Source organism: Astyanax mexicanus, chromosome 3, assembly GCF_023375975.1.
Source record: "Astyanax mexicanus isolate ESR-SI-001 chromosome 3, AstMex3_surface, whole genome shotgun sequence".
Taxonomy (NCBI): Eukaryota; Metazoa; Chordata; class Actinopteri; order Characiformes; family Acestrorhamphidae; genus Astyanax; species Astyanax mexicanus.
The window spans coordinates 22,386,381-22,406,487 of record NC_064410.1 but is presented as its reverse complement, the minus strand read 5'-3'; the positions used below and the strand labels follow the sequence as shown (position 1 = coordinate 22,406,487).

General features: G+C 38.0%; 1 protein-coding gene across 2 annotated transcripts in view; it reads right to left on the bottom strand.

Annotated features, from left to right (window-relative positions):
- The window catches only part of pvrl2l (PVR cell adhesion molecule related 2 like), a 330,379-nt gene that overhangs the window by 308,764 nt on the left and 1,508 nt on the right, over window positions 1-20,107 (bottom strand). The gene's annotated exons all lie outside the window — the stretch shown is intronic.

Genomic DNA, 20,107 nt, shown 5'->3' with positions numbered 1-20,107 from the left:
TTGTGTCCAAAAACAGTGACTTTTTTGCTTGATTTAGGTGTTACTTCACTCATTTTGAGACTTTGTCATTGCTTTTTGTAAGAAATCTTACTTAGAAAATTTTGCTTACCCCATTGGCAGATTTTTTTGCTTAATATGGACTGCCACTTTAACCAAATCACTTAAATAACGTAATAATCATTCATTTTAATTCGGCAGCACTGTGAACATGGTAAGACGCACTCTCCCCATAAGGGCAGCAACTAATGATTATTTTGGTTTTCGACTAATCTGGCAATAATTTTTCCGATTAGTCGATTAGTCAACGATTATTTCTGCCATGCCCTCCATCTCTGTTTGCTGTAGGTATGGGAACTTCCTCAGAACACAGAGTCAGAGTGTCAGAGCGTAACGTGATTGGCTGATGCTGACGTCATAATTCATAGGATTTGGGGAAATGGAGTCTGTTAGTGTGGAAGAAGAGCATGGCAACGTGACAATTTGAAGTCGACAAATTTTTATATTCCACATTGTCGATTATATCGACTAATCAATGCAGCCCTATTCCCCATTAAAGAAACCTGTATAAAAAGCACAAAAAAGTGAATCTACTTTCAAGTAAAGTAAAGGTTGAAGTGCTTGTTTGAAATTTAAAAACAACAAGATGCATGCTAGAATCCTGTCGAAAGCTCCGTGCCAAAGATGCATCAACCTCTGTCATCACATTCAATTATGGGTAACGAAGCATTCTTCTGCATCAGTCAACAGAATTAAAGCACTGCATGCGCTCGTACGCATGTGCTTGCACAGACCTGTCTTAAGACAGCATTTCCCATGTCTTCAGGCAGCAGTTCCTTTGTTCTAATGATAGACCTGCTAAAGCAGCTCCTCGCAGCCGTCGGCTACATACTGCTTTATGTCCATAAAGTCCATGAAGTACTATGACTCACTGCTCAAACATGAGCCAAAGCCCCCATCCAGCACGGCCTCGATCCACCCCCTTTCCCCGAAATCCGGCTCCTCCTGGACACTTAACACCAACCACTGGGCCTGGCACCAAGACGGGCACTGGGCTACCTCATCTCTCCAGCATGCCAAGGATGTGTGTATTGTCAGCATAGCCGTCCCAGCTGCAGATGCCTGCACAGCCTCAGCCAGATTACAGAGCATTCTGCCTGCGTCCTCTGCCAGTCGTTTATGAAGGACATCTTTGTGTCGGCCGAGACGTTCAAGGTAAAGTTGCTCCTCGGCTGTCAATGTGATTCACTGCTGTAAACTGTTCAGGAATAATGGCCATAATAATTCTAATAATGCACTGCTTTCCTATTCAGACTCTATCAAAAATATTTTTTTTTTCAGCATTTTAAAAGAAAACTCCAGTGTGAAATGGGGTGTGACTTGGGTGTCATGAAACATGATAATGAGTATGAACTTTTTTCTTGAAAAGCCCACATCTGCTCTCCCTCAGCATTTTCAAATACAGTGCATTTAGCCGATGCTTCCACACTGTAAACCCATACGTTGTTTAAACTCAAATAATTTAAGTCTGTTTTACATAAAATTGGATATTTCTAAACAATACTCAACTATTTGTGGGCACATGTACTGTATTATTCAAACTGAGATCTTTGAGTGGAACCAACTTATTATAATAAATCAACTTCCTCTTTAGTTGTAATAACTTGATGTTCTAAGTTATGCTAACTTAAGTTTTCAGTACACCTTACCTAACTTTTTTTAAAGCAAACGGTTTCCTAATTTTTTTAAGTAAATTCAACTTATCCGGTATTACAGTGCAATAGGCCTACAATGCTAGCACTTTGCATAGTGTTACCCATGCAAAGAAATGTCTATTTTTACCTCAATAATCAAGCTCACAGCAGCTCCACACTGATTTTAAAAAGGAGGCACTAAGAAGTTTAAGAGTCCACAGGTAGTTTATTTAAAAATGCACAGAACCTTGAGAGGAAATTAATTCACGGTAGGTCGACTGATGAGCAGAACGAATAGGTAGGATAGGAGAACAGAATGAAAAATCTCAGTGCCTCGTTTAAAATGTCAGGGCCCTCAGAATTCAACCAATGAAGCTGCTTTGAACTTGCCAATGCTGTAAAAATAGCATTTGCAATGCTATGCCCCTACGACTAGCATTGTACAGCTAAAAATCTTCTAAAAGTGCTGTATTTCGGAATGCTAGGGCAGAGCGGAGGTGGGCTGTTCGAGAAAAGTTTGTACTTGTTATCATGTTTTACTACACACCATCCTATACTAGTGCATCTCAAAAAACTAGAATATCAATGAAAAGTTGGTGAAACTCATATTATATGAGTAAAAACTGAAAAATTAGTGTCTCAGAATATTAGAATATTATATAAAACATACTTTTTGCAGTGTGGGCAGTGTGCCATGCCCTGCTGGAAAATGAAAACCTCATCTCTGTTAAAGTTGTTAGCAGAGGGAAGCATGAAGTGCTTTAAGATTGTTCTGGAAAACACTGCACTGACTTTTGATCCACTAAACCAGCACCAGCAAATAAAGTAACTTTTTAATGATATTCTAATTTTTTGAGGTGCACTAGTATACAGAATAAAATGTATGTGACCAATTTATTTTAATGGGTTCTAAGTACTGCATAACATAAACAGCCAATAAGACCTGCTGTTTCCAGGTTATGTTCAGTCAGAGAGAGACAGCGCTCTCAGTCAGAAACTTCACTTCAACTACACACTTCACTTTTACTATGAATGAATGAGCTACTGAGGTCTGAGTTTCCCCTTCTGAAGTCTCCATTGCTCCACCAGCCGCTTGTGTTCAGTAAAACTGAGACGGATCCTCTTTTAGAGGCTGTACATGTGACGTAAGTACATAAAGACGCCTGACGTGGCCAGAAGAACTGATTTTTTTTTTTATGTATTGAACTTGTAAGGTGGTAAAATTTACATTCTAAATACATTTTAAGAGCACAACAAAACAAGAATAATTGCACGTGGCTCTGTGTTCTCTTTTTTCTCCGCCCTTGTCTCCTGTGCTCCCTCCTGTGTTTATTTGTAACTTCGCCCACTCGTTACCTGTCCCCAGTTGTTTCTTGTCTACTAGTGTATATATAGCCCCTTGTTTCTGTGTTCCCTTGTTGGTTCTTGTACGTTTTCAGATAGGTTAGGTTGCTAGTTTCATGTCTCAGTTTATTTCCTGTTTTTTGTTAGTAAGTCCTGTTTGTTTATTCATCCTGTTTTTGTGTTTATTACTTTTTCATGAAATATATATATACTTGCATTTGTGTCTGCCTCCGTGTCTTTCTGTTTGAAAGTCTGAAAATGTGTGCAGCTGATTTTTTTGTGTGTAATTTAAAACTTCTGTAATTTATATTCTGCCATGTATTTTTCCCTGCCATAAGCAACCCTTCAGCCCAGTTTTTTAGAATGAATATATTAGACTTAGCAGGGATGGTCGTTCCAGCACACTGGTACCATTAAACACAATATTTTGTCCCTACTCCACCTAGAAATGCTTCTGCTTTCAGTTTATAAACAAAATAATACAGAATGGTGCTTTAAAAACAGGCTGTTCACTTGCTCTCAGATATGTTTAATTTCTTGACACACTTATTGTTTAGACTGATTGGAGTACACTGTAATAAATAATAAATATTACCAGCCTGACAAAGAAAAACTGATCATAGGAGTCAGCAGACTTTTGGGCAGTGAACATTGACAGAGTTAATGCACTATATAAATGAGTCTCAACACTGGTCCTGAAGTGGGTTTTAGTGTTTAATGCTGCTCAAACAAGCCTATGTCTACTCAGGAAGGACTTGAAAACGAGCCAATTCCTGGGTCCAGTTCCTGAATCCGGAGTATTAGAGCTGGGAAAACAGCAGTATCTGCAGTCTGCAGAGAAGAGCTACTTCACTGTCTGGCTGAGAACCAAGTGCACTGTGGCAATAAGTGCTAAGACAAGGTATGTATAACCTTTGAGGGACATTTCAACAGACTGTATACATTTGGGCTGTCGCTGTACTACAGGGGCAATTATGCAGTCAGGGATGTAGCAGCATTGTATGGGGTACTGTAGCCGAGCTCTTGGAATGTCAGGAAGCAGCAGGGAAGTGCTTGTTTGTGAGCTACAATGCATGTGTTGTAAAATATAAATATCTCTGTGTCGGCCATGTCAGAAGGCATTGCCGTCTAGGTGTTTCCGTGACAGCCGTGGTGAGGAGCTTGTTTATAAGTCAGGAATGAAACCATGAGGCAAGCAGCACTGGGTTAACCAAATATTACCATACACACATATGAAAGTGTAGAAAGTATTGGGATCCCCTTTGATTCAATATTTCTTACAAATTCAAGGCTATTATTGCCATGAATGAATTTGATTACATTCAGTAACAAAATAATCAGGATCAGAACATCCACCTCCCCACCTAATTATTGAGATAAATGCTGACGCTAAAGTGTTTTGTATATTTGAATTAATATTAGTATCAGTTCAAGTGTAGCATATAATATTTTGATACATTTAAATATTTAATAAATATTAATATTATAATTCACACATTAGAAATGTATTTTTTTTATGTATTGAACTTGTAAGGTGGTAAAATTTTAAAACCATAGCAAAACTAAAAAAGAATAAAAAAGCCATGTGCTTTCTTGCTCATGGCTCTGTGTTCTCCTTGTCTCAGCCCCTGTCTTCAGTGCTCCCACCTGTGTTCATTTGTAACCCCGCCCTCTTGTTACCTGTCCCCGGGTGTTTCCTGTTTACTACTGTATATATAGCCCCTTTTTGTTCCCTTCCATTCTTGTACGTTTTCACATTGGATAGGTTGCTCATTTCATGTCTCAGTTCATTTCTTGTTTTTTGTTAGTTAGACCTGTTCGTTTATTCATCCTGTTTTTGTTTTTATTTCTTTGGTTTATTTCTGTTTCCTTACATATGTATCTCCCTGCTTCGCAAACCTGACAAAACTTTTTAAATCTGAAAATGTATGCAGCTGATTTTTTGTGTGTAATTTAAAACTTGTGTGAATATAGAATTTGTGTAATTCATCTTCTGCCATGTATTTTTTACTAGCAAATTTCACCAAAAATATATATATATATATATAAATCAGGAAACTTTCATTTAAATATACAAAATACAGGTTCAAACATATATTTCAGATTTTAAGCTCTATACCTTATTCCCTGTTGCACAAATCATCCCAAAAAGGATGGGAGAGATAAGTAATGGAGCACCATCATTCCAGAGAACACATTTCCACTGTTCCACAGCTCAATGCTGGAGGGCTTTACATCCTTCTAGTCATGGTGCCAATCGCTTCATGCTTATCTGCTCCAGAGAGTCCTATTCTATTGGCAGTACTTTTCTACAGGAGAAGTCATTTTTCATTGGTATGGGTGTCCCCACACATTTGGACATAAAGTGTGTGTATATAACCATATATTTAAAAAGAAAAGGAAACAAAAACATCAAGTCAATCAATAACCACCAGCTTCTGTAGCATTTCAAGTAATGTACGCAAAGGTCCAAATTCCACCAGCTGGCATAATGTTAATGAGTAAAAACTGCAACTATGAATGCAGTCACAATATTGCTGCCTTCTGTGCCACAATTGCTGTTTAAAAACTGTAAAAATGTACAAGGTAAATGTAGAGGGAACGATTTATGGTCATCATTATCTATGTGCGGAACATATGCTCTGTTATTCAAAGGAGAATGTAATATAAACATACTATTAATGTCAGACACAGATCATAGTACAGGAAACACACTCATCGTTAAATAAATAGTTGCAAATATAGCTGCGCACAGAAGGAAAGGACAGATTGCAATGCTTTTTGAAAGGAAGATAAAGGATGAACAATTTAGATATGAGCAACTCTTTAAGAAAAGGTCAGTCAATGCGAAATATTTTAAGAACTTTAAAAGTGTCCTCAAGTGCAAAACCATCAAAAACATTATGATGAAACTGGCTCTCATCAGGAAAAGCCCACACCAGGAAAGAAAGACCACTGGATTATAAGGTGCACTATCAATAAATGTCCATTTTCTAAGTAACACTATAAGGAACTTGTAATTCAGCAGGTCTTGCCACTTGGTGGTGGTGGTGGTGGTGGTGGGGGGGGTAGCTAACTAAGTTAAGTAAAGCTAAGCTAAGTAAACAAAACTGTGATAAAAAAAGACTTTCTTTTAAAGTCAAACGAGTGCTGGATGTTAATCTACACAGACTTCTCTCCTGAAAACGGTTTATTTGGGTGAGTAAAGAGCTTTCTTTATTCACAGTAAGCTTAGATTTCCACATTTTTCCAGCACTAAGGCTGGAATATTAGCATTAGCAGCTAACCGCTAGTGGTTAGCTGCTAATGTCGCCCAACAGCGCTACACTGAGGAACCCTGACTGTTTCAGTAAGCCAGGGCGATATTAGCTAGCGGTTCATCCCATGTAGCTTGTTTTAACACAGTAACCATGCAGGCTACATGCAGATAATAACTTTCTCACTTCTGAACGGGGAAACAGCGAGCAAGGTTGGCGGCTAATGCTAATGCTACTTCCTGCTAGCCCTGGTGCTGAAAAAGTTGTACTTTACCGAAGTGGCTTTACACCTCTTAATACCTGACTGGTAAAATTCATACATAAGGAGCACTGGATTAAAAGGCGCACTGATGATTTTTGAGCAAATTAAAGTATTTTAAGTGCGTTTATACTGCTAAAAATACAGTATTAAAAATATTAAAATTCACAACTGTCAAATCTGCATCTAACAACAACATAGACAGCAGCTTGCCAATTTTATCATGGAATTTGCAAGTGGTCTTTATTCTAGCTGTCACAGGCAGTCATGAATAAGTCTATATTTGAATGTATTTTATTTTTTCCATGGTGTCACCCACTAATGAGACCACACTGTCACTGTGGGCTAAAAGAGAATGCTGTGTGGGCAAAGTATGCAAACTCACTGAGTTCTAGTCTAGTTGAAAATGTCTGCCTGCTGTAGTTGGGTGCAGGGTGCAGCACAGCTTGCAGATATTCAATTCTTTTATGAAACTTACGTAACGCCTTGTTTCGGTATTGTGTGTATTTCTGTCTGTGTATCAGTGCATTTTGTAGCAGCTTTGTGTGAGAATGTTACATATTTATGGCCCAGAACATCTTACAGCAGCAGCAGAAGCAGCAGTGAAGTAGACTCCTGTTTCTGGCAGAGCTTTAGCTTAAGGGTAACTGCAGACTCTAACCGACTCCCACCACTTACAGATATATTCTTTGAGTCGACCGCAAAATCCTATCGTTTATGTTGCTTTGGACAAAGACTGCTGCTGATCACTCTGATCCTCCCAGTTCACTCACTATATCCACACTGAGATCCACCAGCTCAGGAGCTGTAAACACGTTACAATGATACTGGAACTCCCTCTGCTAATCTAAAGCCATATTCTATATTTTATACCTAATCAATATGTGTTTATAACTAAACTTTTGATGCAGGCTCTGAGTAGTCTAGTAGACTAAGGCACTATGGTTACAATGATTTGAGGATTGCTGATGTAAATCCTGGATCATGCTGCTTGGCATCAGCGGCTGGAGTCCGAGAGAACACAATTAGTCAATACATGCTCTTGAGTTATGTTCATACTGCCAGCCCAAATCAGATTTTTGCCATTTAAATCCAAACTACATTTGGAGGTGGTTTGAAATGCGGTTACAATAGGATGTGTACAGATGTGTCTCATTCTGGAAGCTCTGTACGCTCAAATCGTTTGACTTTATCATGTCTTTTGTGTCCCGCGCAACATGACAAACAGTCAGTCATTCAGTCTGTCGTTTTCTGGATGTTCATTGAGCTTTTTTATGTTTTTAAATATTCTGGTAATGTTCCTGCAATGTGGTGATGCAAATTATTATTACGTCACATATTTTCAGAATGTTCCTGTAACATATTTCTGTAACTTTACAGACTGACCTTTGTAAAACATTGCCAAACCTTTTATAAAGTTTTCTGTTAGATGTAGGGGTGGGCGATGTGGCTCTAAAATAATATCACGATATTTCATGGTATTTTCACGATACCGATACTTTTGGCGATATGACAAAACACTAAATTAGAAAAAATATTTAGAATTGTATTATTGCATGCAATATGATATGGCTAACTGAGATATTAAAAAATAATTATTTTATCAGATTTGTAATAGAAGTCAATAATCCAGAATGTCATGATACTAGTAAGGCACTCCAAATATCTCCATATATCCAGGTTTAAAGTAAAATAAATGATACTGGACAGATATAATCTGTCTCTAGTAGATATATAATAGGAAATGAGAACAGTGTGAATTTTTCTTTTGCTAAAATAATAATAATTAGGGGTGGGTGATGTGTCACGATATTTCAGGATATAATATTGTACACGATATTCAATTTTTTTGGCGATATTATCGAGTACGATATGATATGGCACACCCCTAGTTAGATGGGTATCTCCATTTTAGCAAACAAACTGCCCCATTCATTGTGTCTAAATTTCTTGATGAATACACCAATATAAATGGTCAGAAATTACCTTAAATAAACTCTTTTTACATAGACCTCCACTGAAACATAAGAGGGTTTTATCTCTCTCTTGTAAAGTTGCTGCTTTGCAGATATTTTGCTGCATCCCTGCTTTAATATATTACTGTATGAAAGAATTTGAAAGAATTTCTAATTGAAGGAACAGTAAAAGTCCAGAGTTAGAAGATCTGAGAGAGAAGATACAGAGAGATAAGATCAGAGAGAAACGTAGGAACCAGGCCATGAAGTGCTTTAAAGGTTAGAATAAGAAATTTGTATTGAATTTCATATTCAGCTGGGAGCCAATGCAAGTTTTGACAAAGAACAGGAGTGATATGAGCAGTGCGCTTGGAGAAAGTAAGAACCCTGGCTGCTGTGATCTAGACTAACAGTGTTTCGTTGTTATATGCAACCCTGTATCAGTACAATAACAGTATTGGGTTGAATGGAACTGAATGGAACTGAACTGGATTGCATATGAGTGCCTTCTAATTTGTTAATGCACAAGGATTGTTATGGCAGTCAGGGCTTTTGGCTACAATATTATCTGAGGCGCATGTTTGCAGCTCAGGGGCTATAAAGGCCAAATCCTATTTCACCCTTTGGCCCTACCACTTTCCCCCTACCCCTTGTTTTCAAGTGTAATCCTTCCCCTAGGAACAGAGTTACAAGGGGAAAGGGGTGAGGTCCTCCCCTAAAAATAGGGACAACCGTTTAAGCACCTGATACGCCATCAGGAGCTCTAAAGTTCAGTAACCTAGCTGCTGATTAACTAGTTAACTTTTGGGCTTTATTGTAGGTCTTCAAAAAAGGGGTAGATGGTGCAGAAATTAATTATTAATGTCCATTTCTTAATTCCTCTGTGATGGGGAGCTGAAATGAGCTTTGATTAGCTTTCATTTTATGTTTCTGTTCTGCCGTAAATGCTGCAGCCCCTGCTGTTTGTTGTACCATTTAAGGTGGAACAGGACAGTTGAGCTGAGACAAACTACTGTCTATCTTTTTTATGCTTGTTATGAAGAATTTGGCCATAAAAGATTAAAACTATACATTAAACTATGGTAGTATAACACTAATCGTCACTTTTAACAAGGAAAACGCTTACATTTGTGGGTTTCTTTGGTCACTTGTTCTGCCAATCTTACCAGTGATTCTCATTCTCATTCCATGAAAAATCTCCATTTGAAGGGCTAACAAAAGCCCTATCCCTTCCCCTAATCTACCCCTCCAGCCTAACAAGAATCGGGGTTAGGGGTAAGGGGTATGGGTAAGGGGTAAGGGTAAGGGGTAAGGGGCAAGGGATAGGGGTAAGGGGTATGGGTAAGGGTAAGGGGTAAGGGTAAGGGGCAAGGGGTAGGGATAAGGGTTAGGGGTAAGCGTAAAGGGCAGGGGCAAGGGGTGACATGGGATTGGGCCTAAAGGATGTAGTCTATCTCCACTTCTGCATTCACCAACCACATATCAAAATCATCATCGTACACCGCCATCAAAAAATGCCTACTTCAAGTTTTGCTAGATATAAATACATTGTTAAGCATAAAATTATGCTTACATGTTCAGTGTCTTCCTCATGACTAAATAGGGAATTCCCTCCATCATGTGAACGGAAGGATGTCTGCGCTGACACTGACCAGAGAGAAAAAGTGTCACTGTACAGTAAACCTAGGCCGGTAAAGCTCCGCAAATAGCAGCAGTTATGACAGTCCTGCCAAACTCGGAGCACTGAGCTTAGGAAACTGGGCACAGCCTGGGAGTTTAAGAGCCGTCAGCTGTAAAGTGTCAGCCTCTATGTGTGTTTCTGTCATCCCTGCGTGTTCATGCTGGTGGTGAAGGTAAAGACAAGGTAAAACAGCAATTGATTCTAATCAATATATTCACCTTATTTAAGTCGCACTTATGCCTGACACAGATGTTCAAACTCACAAGAGAAGAAGAGAAGAGTAGAGAAGAACATGAACATAAAGACACCATTAGGGGTGGGAATCTCTTCCTACTTTACGATATGATTTGATCACGATTAAGATGTCTATGAATGTGATCATTTTTTTTATTCTTCCTTTATTTTTATTTCCATTTTTATTGTTATTTTCTTACATGTTTATGTGACTCTCTTAAAATGTTCTAATTTGTAAATCACTTTGAATGAACATTGTGTATGAAAGGTGCTATATAAATAAACTTGCCTTGCCTAAAAAAATAATATCAACGCGTCTTGATGCATCTATTTATTCTTTTTTTAATTTTATTTCAAATTTTTTATCCCATTTTCTCCCCCAATTTACCAACTCATTAGGACCCCCCCCCCTATCACTAGTGAAGCCCCAACACCAGGAGGGTGTAGACTAGCACATGCCTCTGTGCTGACAGACATCACCCTGAGAGTGTTGAGGGGAAAGAGCACCACCTACACACCCAGAGAGGGCAAGACCAATTATGCTCTCTCAGGGCTCCAGCAGCCGATTGCTAGCTGCATGACCGAGATTGGAACCAGCAATCGCTAACCACGGCTAGAGGTTGGCCGCTAATGCTATTGCTGCTGCACCCAGCCTTAGAGGAAATATAAGCTTACTGTTAATACAACTCTGTGTAGATTAACATCCGCTCATTTGATTTTCTTTTTTTTTTTTACTAGTTTTACTAGTTTTTTTACTAAGCTTAGCTTCACTTAACTTAAATTTACACCCCTCAGCAGCAAGACCTGCTGAATTAGAACAAAGACATGATAGCACCCCTGTTCCTTACTGGTGTTGCATAGTGTGATTTATAATCATGTGCAAACAGATTCTGGCATGTTTAACACTTTTTGTTTACAGAATGATTCCACGTGTGTTATGTAATGTCTTTAATATTAAATGTATAATGTAAAAAATCATAAAAAAGCATAAAAAAACATTGAATGAGAAGAGGTGTGTCCAAACTTCTGACTGGTACCGTATGTACACCTCTACTGACAAGTAAGCACACAGTGCCAAAGAGATTTGACAGAATATTCCTTCAGCAAACACAGCTACAGCTATACATGGTGAAATAAGTGTCTGCTGCAGTAGAACTGCAGCCAGGCAAAAGCAGAAACTAAACAAATACACCCACACAAACAAAACGCAACATTCAGACTGAAAGTGCTTCAGCAGCCTCCTGCGTAAACATTTAAGCAAATTCCCTCGGTGGAAGTTCTCTCTATGCTACAAGAGAAAGACCACAGAAACCTCTGAAAGCATTAGTGTCTCTCACCCCAGCACGGAAGCGGAGATGTTAAAATCTCTCTGGGGTTTCCGTTGCAGGCTGTACGTTACTGACATGGCTGTCAGTTCAGTTCTCCACACCAGGAAGATTAATGTGGTAAAAATCTACGGTGGTCATACTGTTTTTTCACATTTAATAACTTCATTTTCTCTAAATCCTCTATTAACCCTCTGTTAATGATCTATTACCCTATTTACCACAAACAGGTAAACAGAAAAAACCTTTATCTCACTAACCTCTAAACTGCAGATCACTGCTGTTGGATAAATAACTTGTATTTTTATTAATGACATAATAACAGTTGTTATTATGCCTGTTGTTCTATTATCTATTGATGACAACAGAGTCAATAGAAATGCTTCAAAATGCCTTAGAAAAAATATTTTTGCATTGAAAGTTAAGAATGTTTTTCCTACTTCTGTAAAGTTGCCATTTTGAAAATGCATGTTACATTGTAGAGGTGAGTGAAAATATTGATATGGCGATATATTGTGTAATGTCCACATTTTTAAATGCTAATCAAATTAACGGAGTAAACCTGTGGTAAAGAGTATCGGTTGCCAAATTCTGACAATGAAACTGACACTATTTATTAGTATTTTATCCTTGTCTCTCACATCTTGCCTTTGCAGTTCCAATTGTTTGTTGTTGAAATCTGAGAAAATGATTTTAGCAAAAAAATATTGATAGCAATCAAAGCATCATAGAGAATTGTGATTCATCAGGCATTGCAAAAGCACATATAATAATATCATGTTATCAGATTATCATGGGCAACGTATCATATCGTGATGTAATCGTCTGTAATTCCCACTCTTTAGAATTTTTGTGTTTTTCTGCAGGGTTTTACATCCTAGTCCTAAAAGTACACAAGGAAAATGGAATTCAGTAAATGAGACAAAAATCTTGGAAAATAATCCAATGTTACATATATATGAGTGGCAAAAGTATTTGAACCTTTAGGAATATAAAATAATGTAAAGGAGATTTTTAAAAGATTTAGGTGTTTAAAGAACAAGGATTTTTTAAAGTCCACAATTTGTAGAACTGTATTGTGGTATAAACAAAGGAGATTTCTGAGGACCTCAAAAGAAGAGTTGTTGATGCTCAACAGGCTGAAAAATAATCTCTCTTCTTACGAAACCATCTCTAAAAGTTTGAACTCCATCAAAGCACAGTCAGACAGATTGTGTATAAATGGAAAAAATCAAGACCAATTATTAACAATTATTACCCTTATCATGAGCAGTCGACCAACAAAAATCACACTAAAAATGAGGCATGTACCATATAGAGCTGCAACTAATGATTATTTTGGTAGTCGACTAATCTGATGATTATTTTTTCGATTAGTCGATTAGTCCACGATTTTTTTTTTTTTTTTGCCATGTCCTCCATCTCTAAAAACAACAGAAAAACAGCTGAACATGAGATTTAAAAGGCTTTTAAATGTCTGGATGTTGTTTAAACGAGTGGAGAGTACTGATATTTAGTGAATAAATATGTAATCTTTTGTGTGTGTTACAAATTAACGATTAGTCGACAATGAAATTTGTAGTCGACAAATTTAAATAATCGACATCGTCGATTATATCGACTAATCGTTGCAGCCCTAGTACCATATTAGTCCACAAGATCACAACAGAACGCAATGTAACTTCTAAGCAACTAAAGGCCTTACTATTTGGGTAACTAGCTAGAATTTATGTTCATGAGCTCACTATCAGGAGAACATGCAACAACAATAGCGTCTATGATAGAGTTGCAATCTTCCCATCTGCAGTTAAGGCTAAAGCTCAAATAGACAAGTCAGATCGTTAGTGGACAGTGTTTCATGGATGGACGACACCAAAACAAATTGTTTTTTGGAGTTTGTATAATTATTATATGGTTATAATGAGAAATGTGTATGTTAAGAGAATGAAAAATACTTTTGCCACTCAGATATGCAATATTAAATCATGCCCATCTCTAATAATTTTGTCTCATTTGTTCGATTTGGCTCTTCTTATCTATTTGTAGGACTTTGTAGATGTTTGACCCCCACAGTAATTGTTTAAATGAGTTAAATCAGTTGGTTTAAACGAGCAACTGACCAATAATACATACTTTCCAATTCTTCCATTACATGAATATGAGCTCAACATGCACTCAGGATTCTACCACAACAAAGCAACAACTTCCAATTACAAGCCATAATTGACATGTTATTCAGATTCGTCTCAAAGGTGAAAAAAGAGCCTCCTCGTCGACGACACAAACTTAATGTTTTCTAATGAGGTTAACAGGGCTTTGAATCTTCAAGGTCTGCTGTGGCGCACTTAAGGTTCGTGACTAAATAGAGGGATTAAAAACACACACATTCACTCACGCACTGCCATATTTGCAGCAGCACAGTTAAAAGACAACCCAGTGTCACCAGTGATACAAGAGCGAGCCTAGCATGCAGAACGCTTGTGAAGATAAAGATGCCAATTAAAAATCTCTCTGTTGTCTCGCTAAGAGGACCAACTGCGCAAAGCCTGCTAGCATACTGCCCACAAGCAACCATACCGGCTCATCAGCTTCCAACAGCAGTGCGGCGAGAGCATGCTGGAGATAGAGATGAGTTTCTGTGTCTTTTCCAAGGAGAAAGGTCAGTGGTGAGAAACCCGTGGAGAGCAAAGTAAACAACAGCAGCATCAAATAAAACTCTTTCTCTGCGAGTCCATAGGAATGTGGACGGGTTAGAAAGAGGATGAACTCCAAGCCTACGCAAAAATCCATCTCTTTATCCTTCGTTTCATCTGCGAACGCTGGTGGGTGGCAGGGCTTCAAGGCTGAGGGACCAAGAGCCCTCTAGCCAGCACTAATGGGAGACCTCAGTACAATAGGTTGGCACCGCCCACCGTATGACTGTATGGCTGAATGTAAAGGATGATGGTGGGGCTGTTTTTTAGACAGATGTACAGATGTACAGTAAGAGCACGAGAGCAAAGGAAATAAAGAATTTAACAGATGAAGCATGACACTAAGCAGACTTTCCAGTTATGACGCACAGTTGATCTTTAATACATCTGCAACAGACATATATTTTTAGCATCTGATGAGCATACGATGACACCTGTTGCACTCACTCACTCACTCACTCACTGCTGCATAAATTCATTAATTTGGAAGAAGCTTCAATTCCAGACAGATGTCAATGGTTTGTGATTAGACACACTTGCTGTTGAGCCTTGGGGCAGAGGTTTAGTGGGCTAAAATCAGCAAACAATGATGAAGGGTCATCTTGATGACCTCAGTGAAAAAGCTTTTGGGTTGGTGGGTGAGTTAGAACATTTATAATATGGATGCTATCAAATCAATAGGTTGGATACCTGTTACACATTGCAGGATGTTTTCATCTTATCTTGCATTATTATTTTACTTATTAATTATGTATTAAATTGGCTTTTTTCTCTTGTCTTGCTTTTTTCCAAATTTATTTTAAGACATATATACAGCTCTGGAAAAAAAATTATGATTTCTTTGATTTTACCAAATTGAAAACCTCTAGAATATAATCAAGAGGAAGATGGATGATCACAAGCCATCAAACCAAGCTGAACTGCTTGGATTTTGGCACCAGCAGTGCAGGCATAAAGTTATCCAAAAGCAGTGTGTAAGACTGGAGGAGGAACACATGCCAAGATGCAAGAAAACTTTTATAAAAAAAAACAAGGTTATTTCACCAAAATATTTTACTCAAACATATACCAACAAAAATCAAACTGAAGTGGTCCCTATTTTTTTTCCAGAGCTGTATACAGAGCAAATGTGTATTATTCTTCATTAACCTGGTTGCACAGCTTTAAACATATTCAACCCTCTCCTACTGTCACACACACCCACACAGCCAGGGTCTGAGCATTGAGGTTCACTTGAAGCCCCCCACCACAATCCCCTAATCCCAGTGGATACCACTGTGTCTCCAGTGCCTCCTTTAAAAAAAAATTGGATTCTTATTTAATGACTGCTTGGATAATAGTGTAGTTTAATCTGAATCTAATCTGCCTCAGGAAGGATGGTGCTGCTGCTCAATACACCACACCAACCAAGCTATGCATGGGCTTTTATACATCTTCATTTAGGTCAGGGGTGTCAACACATCTTATTTCACTGCTTTAATATCTTGCTAACTCTTTAAACAGCTGATTACAGGTACTTCTGCTTGTAATTCTGCATTGACAGCAGCCCTTTACAGATAACATCGGACGCTGCACATAAAATGAATAATCAACAGACAATCAACCACATATACCTACAGAACTACGCCATGCCTTTACATTTAAAACAATCCCTGTGCAAAACTTTTTTATTTTTTTGCTAAAATCATTTTCTCAGATTTCAACAACAAACAATTGGAACTGCAAAGGCAAGATGTGAGAGGCAGGGGAGCTTTCAGCACACCAATCACTAAAGCTACTAGAACAAAGCCACAGGATGGAGGTTTGAATGCTGGTTTAGAAACAGGGTGGGGGAGGCTGCTGTGAAAGGGCATTCACAAGTTTTCATTGTTTCTTTTCTTTTTTCGGTGACTCTGGCTGTGTGAGTGAGTGTCATAAACACCGGAATACAGAGCTGTGGAGGGAAGCTTCTCTTGTTGCGAGTCTGGTTTAGTTTTTTGCTCCCTAAGCCATCAGAGCTGCAAAAAAGTGAGCCCTTTTGTTCATATATTTCACCTGTTGCAAAAAAAACAGAAAAAATTGCAATAAAATGAGAAAGACATCTCTTTACACAAAAAGATTTTTATATTTTTCTAATATTTTTTGCAATACTTAGAATACAGAAAAAATAAAGGAATACCTTTTCTTCAGATGTCACTGATCCAACATTAGTAATATAAAAATTTCACTATATGCAGCCAATATTTAGAGCAAAATAAATTATATTGGGCAGATATATTCTGACATATTATCTCATAGATATGCTATAGAAAATAGGAACAGTGTGATCCTATAATGCGACTACTGTGCATGTGCACATTGTGAGAACGATTCTGACATGACATACAGTATTTTTCATCTCTATGATACAGCCTTGGAAGAATTAAGAGACTGATCAGTTTCTCAGATTTTGCTATTTATAGATATATGTTTGAGTAAAATAAACATTGTTGTTTTATTATATAAACTACGGAAAAAATTCTCCCAATTTTGAAATAATAAAATTGTCATTTGGAGCATTTATTTGCAGAATATGAGAAATAACAAAAATATGCAGAGCTTTCAGACCTCAAATAATGCATAGAAAACCACTTCATATTCATAAAGTTCAGAAGAGTTCAGAAATCAATGTTAAGTTCAGCTTGGTTTGATGGCTTTTAATCATCCATCTTCCTCTTGATTATATTCCAGAGGTTTTCAATTTGGTAAAATTGAAGAAACTTATCAATTTTAAGTGGTCTCTTATTTTGTTTCCAGAGCTGTATATCATAGTTCACTACCAGCAATGACAATATTAGTGCCAACACCAGGGTTCATGTGAAGATCCATCAAGGCCAAAGCTGAGAGCATGCCATCTTTTAAACAGTCATTCCATCTACATAAAGTATGCATAATTAAACAGCTACCATTTTATACTTTAGTATAACATGGGAATAAATTACTCTGCCAGTTTGCACTGTTTGCATGTACTCGTTTAGAAACATATAGGGTGCAATAAAAGCCACAGAATATAATGGATGAAGATGTAAGTAAAATCATTCTGAATGATTTCTCTGCAATCCCCAATTTCACATCAAAACACCCTAAGGGACTCGGTCTGTCAAAATGTCAATCATTGTAAAAAGCAGATATTAAGATCTTTGAAAGAAAAACATTCAAAATTACAAATAGGATTCCTTCAAAATACAAAGCAAATCTTTCAACAATAGAGAATTTCAACTGTGTGGCAGAAAGTTTTGACCTAAAATCACACAGCAATACAAGTCTTAACACAGTTTTTACCAGTCAAAACTCAAATTACATATTTACTTTCATCTAGTAAACTAGCAATTATACTGTAAAAATGCAAGTACAGAAAAAGAGAGTGAGAGATTCCATGTAAATCAGGTGTGTCAAACCTGTCCACGCTGATTCAGGATATAGCTGCAGTTTTTCATTAAAGCCAAGCAGGAACCCAGCATCAGTTGTTTGAAGACTGACCAACTGACTAAACAAGTGGAATCAGGTTTTGCTGCTGGCTGTATAAAATAAAAGCCCTGCAGCAACACAGAAATATTTATCCGTCAGATATATGAAAATACAGTTCTCACTTATAAAGGGCACACTACCAGTCAAAAGTTTTGGAAGACAACTATTTCTTAGTTTTCAGCAGACAAGCGTTTCTCTTTTTATTTTCTAATGACTAAAACATTCATAAATATTGTGTTTCACCTCTGATTGCCTCAAGGCCTAATGATGTCCTCCACACAAGGCACTTGAACATATAAAAGTGATGATCACCTCTTTTATTGATTTTGAGTGTTTTATTTTGAGTGTTTTAATCAACCTTGTTACACCTGTGGTAATCCTGGTTAAAAATCCCCATACACACCACCCCAACTCACTCACCCACACAAACATTTCAGACTAAACACTGTCTTTTTCAGGTACAAATGTCTTTCCCGTGCTTATGTGCCGATCCTCTCAGGTGAACCACACCTTCCAGACTAATCAATGTATCAAATCTTCAAACAGTCCCCATATATAGCTTGATGTTTGCCTTGCACTCCTTTTACTCTGAGCACAATGGGTAGGTGACTGACCATACGGTTGTCTGTCGAAGAGGTTTTGGTCCAGATTTTTGGACATGATGAAGAGGGCACTAATATTAAACCAGAGATAATAGAGAATGTCTCGGAAGTGGAAGACAACACAGATTTTTATCCACACTGACGAGACTAACCAGTCAACAGATAGAGAGGGAGAGGCACCTGAAGAACAGGCACCTGAGGAGACATTTCAATCTGGTCTTCATAAAGATGAAAACTATTTTTTTTACGTTACATGTTTATGTTGTAATACATTTTCAGTGCCTATTCATATTTCCACTGCAGTTATTTTATGTCTAATTCTATAAATTCATGTTACACACTACTTTGAGACATTGTTCATTGCTAAATAATGTTTGGTGGGGAATTTATTTTTTATTTATTTTTTTGCTAATTTAAGGGCAAATAAAACAGACCGGTCAGTTTTGACTGGGAACACTAAAGTAATGGGCAGGAGGTGAACACGACGGAAGGGTTAAAAGCAGTGGCTTATTCATTTTAGGCTAAAACAGCTTGCCTTAGAACAGTTTACCATAGAGTTTCACAGCCAGTGCACTCCAAATCGATCCACAGCAGCAGAGAGGTTCTGAAATGTAAACACCCCCCTCCTCTGTCTCTCTCTCTCTATCAACACTGAAAATATGAGCGCATGCTGAGGTCTGAGTGCAGCATTCCAGTGTACAGCCTGTGTTTTCCCTCAACTGAGTTCAAATGCTGTCCTCTCTCCGGTTCTCGCGTGGGGTTTAATAAAACAATAGCAGCGGCAGCAGCGGCGGTGGCAGTAACTCTTCGTTGGCCCGTGTGTGCTGCTGCTCTCCCCGCCTGCGTGAAGCTCTGCGTCGGCCCGCAGTCATCTGCCTTATCTGCACGCAGCAGCTCTGAGGATAACGGAGCATGACACCTGCGCCACCAAACGGGTTTGATGTTCAGACCGTGACCGAACATCCAAAATACAACTTCCACAACAGCTAGAGGCCAGAAAATCATAGCGACCGACTGTCAGAACTTTCCAGTTTAGTATGGAGGAAAAGGGTTGATCTGGACGGAGAGAAACGATGAAATCATCGTGGTTTTCAACCATCCAAGGAGATCGCGTGCGTAGGTTCCCTATATGCCTGTAAACTAGAGCTATATTGAGGTTGCGTTGTGTGAACTGTGAACTGGTGGACTGTGCACTTATAGCTTGATAAAAAAAAACACACAACACCCTGTTGCGTTTGGGATTCATTCCACTTCTGTTATAACCCTCTTCACATAATCTTCACCATTGCCACCCTTTATCCTCAGCAATACAAACCTCCAGAAAAGTATTCATATTAAACATAATTAAACAGGGATTTTATAGTTGTTTCGTGTTTTTTTTACTTTATTAATCAGTGACTGTGGCACTACTAGTATTACAAGTATGGTGTTGTTAAGTTATAGAGCCTCAATTATGCAGAAATGTGTTTCAAATACGGATACTTGTTGTGTTTTACACACACAACTTGAACAGCCTGCATCGGTTAAATTGACCCATCAGAAAACACCTGTCACTTGCATGTGCTAATCAAATAAAAAAA